We start from the raw sequence: 3,053 nt of genomic DNA, 5'->3' as shown, positions 1-3,053 counted from the left end.
TCCTCCAAGGACTCACAATTGTCGGCAGCATCGTCTAGTGCTTGCTCCACTTTGGTCACCCTCTCCTCATACTGGTGGCGGACGATCTGTTCGGTCTATAAATCCGCAGCCAGTTTTTCTGCAGCTGCTTTGCTCTCCCTCGCCTCCTCCTTGGCTTCGGCAAGGGCACTCTTGAGGGTCTCGACCTTGGTAGCGCTTCCTACAATCATATACATAACATCACATGAGCTCAAACTCTGAGTTTGCAATATAATTCAGGCTTGTAACGGGTCTTTTACAAGCATACCTTTGGCCTCATCGAACCACCTGTTAGTATAGTCGATCTCATCATTAGCCAGCTTCAGTCTCCGCTGGAGCTCAGAAACGTCAGTGTCCTTGGATGAAGCCACCAATAGTGAAGCATGTTCACCAAAATAGATCAGTATGTTAACTCCAGCGAATATTTGATCCACTATCCGGCCTATTTTTCATAAAGCCGAACATAGATTTAGGGGTTACTATCTATACACAGGCATATTTTTTGCACATGCAAAAGCTGCTAAGAATATCACATCGCATAGCTCAAAGCCTATTAACAGGCTGGTGAAAGCTTCATTCAGCCCGCTTTTGGCGGACTGGACTTTTTCAACCATCGTACCCATTAGGGCACGGTGCTCCTCCACGACGGAAGCACGTTCAAGTCCTTCCCTCAATGTATCCGGCGCCTCCGGATTGACGGAGGTCACTGGTGGAGTCGGTACTCCACCCTACGTGCCCCGCATGGTGAACCTGTAGTACACGCCAGGAGAAGGCCACGACTCGTTCCCCGAGCCAGGATGTGAAGGCGGAGCGCTTGAGATCGGGGCCTACCACGAGCTACCTGGAGGTTTCGCCGACCCCTTCAACGGCGACGACAGCTGGGTGCAACCGTTGCCTAGGGAGCATGCTTACGCTAATGATGGGTTGCAGGTGAACCAGACCGCTGCAATAGTCGGAGACCCTAGGGCAGTGGCCCCGCCCCCGGTGGGAGTGGAGCACTGGGGGCTGCGCGCGAGGGGCTCGGTGCCAGGGCCTCCCCTGCACCGCACGGAGTGAGGCGCAGGACAGAGGTAGGACCTTTGCTGGGGGAGGCGCCGGTGGGCCCTTCCCCCCTCGGCAGAGGGCCCGTGGTTTCCGAGGGCACCTCCAATGTCCTCCTTGCCCCTTTGTGTCGTCCTGGTTTCTAGACGCCCCAACGGTGGTCTGGGGAGCCGCAGGGCGGTGCCCTCGTCTGGCGATATGAAGCAAGGTTCGCGCCTATAAAGGTCTCCGCTCGTGACACTCTCAAGTAATATTTAGTGGGGCTATAAATGCCCCGGAGTTTCACCCTCGGGCCTCGGAGGCTCCCGCCCACGTCCTAGTGGAAGCACCATGCTCTGCGCTGGCTGTCGACACTATCCCCTAATGACTATGCTCACATCCAGCGAAAGCACATAGCTCCGCGCTGGTGGGAAGACAAGAAGAGTAGTTAGGTGCAGGACACAGGCATTTTCCTTTATCCCTTCTTCTATACTCGATTCTCCACCCTTTTTTGGATTGAACTTGAAGTTCTTTTATTATCTGAAAAGTGGGTGGAGTTTTTCTCTAGTTTCTGCCGGTTTTATCGTAGTTTCGCCGTGTGCCCTATTTTTAAGGCTCGCACCCCCGACCCTCTGGCTCAGGGGCTAGTCGGCCGACCATGCCAGGGGTGTCTAGACAACCTTTGCAGTACCCCCTCGGGGAAAGAGCATGCGCGCTGCAAGAGTGCCGAGTATGCATCCTGCCACGGTGTGCAGGACGCTCCTGGCGTCGCTCCCTCGGACGAATCCACAGGCTTCTCAGGAGGTCCAGAGCCCGCGAGCTCCTAAGGGTTTTCCACAGGAGAAAGGTGCGCCAACAACCTCACGAGCCACTCAAGGCCTACTAGGATCAAGATAAGTCACAGCGACAACCCTGCTGAGGGGCTCGCAAGCTCGCGAGAGCACATTTCATGTTTGACTTTAAAACAAGAAAAACAAGAACAAAACATTAATTTACATACAAGAGGGGCTCCCCATCCAAAATTCTCTCACGCCCTACGGGGCCGTGTCCAAGTCTTTGCATGCAGGCTCAAGGCGAAGGAGTGTGGGCTTGATTGGACATGCTGCTTGCGCCATCGCCCTGGTCGCTCTCGTATGCGTTGCTAGCACTATCGCTAGTGTCGTCTTCACTGTCATCGACCACGCCATCTTCATCCAATGCGACCACCACCGCGTTGTCCTTGGTGGCGAATGCCCTGTTCACGTGATTGTCCACCCAGTGCGACAGGTTGTCCGGGATAGCCCTGGCACTGGGGCTATGGCGGCATCAAAATCAAAGTGGGGGTAGAGGTTCTAAACATGACTAAAGACGCGTGATAACGCGCGCCCAAGGAGGCCTCGAATCCTCTCCTCAACAAGGTCGTGAGCCCTCGCAGCCTGATCCTCCAGGTGCGTCAGGACTTCGGTAAAGAACCGGAGGTGGCTGGTGAAATCTTCCACGTGGGCATGGGGGACGTTCTCCTCGCAGATGACTCCGAGTGCCCGGTTGGCCCTCACCCGGAGGGACTGGAGCATGAGATCATGCTCACGCTGCAGCGTCTGCCGACGACACGCCTCCTCCCTGTTCTGTCGGGCGAGGGACGCATAGCCATTAATCAGCTACTGGAGCGAGAGTAGATCGGCACGAGCGGAGGCTAGGTTGGCCTGGGCGGAGACCTGGGTCGCCGCAGCAGCCTTCTCTCACTGCTCCGCCTCGTCCAGCATAGTCCTAACGGCGGCAGTCCTGCCCTCAGCCTCGGCCTCCAGGAACTTCAGCCTCAGGACCGCCACAAACCTTTGCCACCCTCTAGTCAACCTCGTCCTGATTCCTGGCCTCGCGCATGATGACGGCATCCTCAGCCGAGGCCACTTGGCACTCCCTCACCTCCAGCCGCTCATGCTCCAGGCTGCGCTCCAAGGCCTCTAGCACCAGTGCCTCCTCGCGCTTTAGGATCACCTTCTCTTTGGAAGGCGCTACCCTCATTGACGCCAAGACGG

Source organism: Triticum urartu, chromosome 2 (assembly GCF_003073215.2).
Source record: "Triticum urartu cultivar G1812 chromosome 2, Tu2.1, whole genome shotgun sequence".
Classification (NCBI taxonomy): Eukaryota; Viridiplantae; Streptophyta; class Magnoliopsida; order Poales; family Poaceae; genus Triticum; species Triticum urartu.
This window is presented reverse-complemented; position numbering follows the sequence as displayed.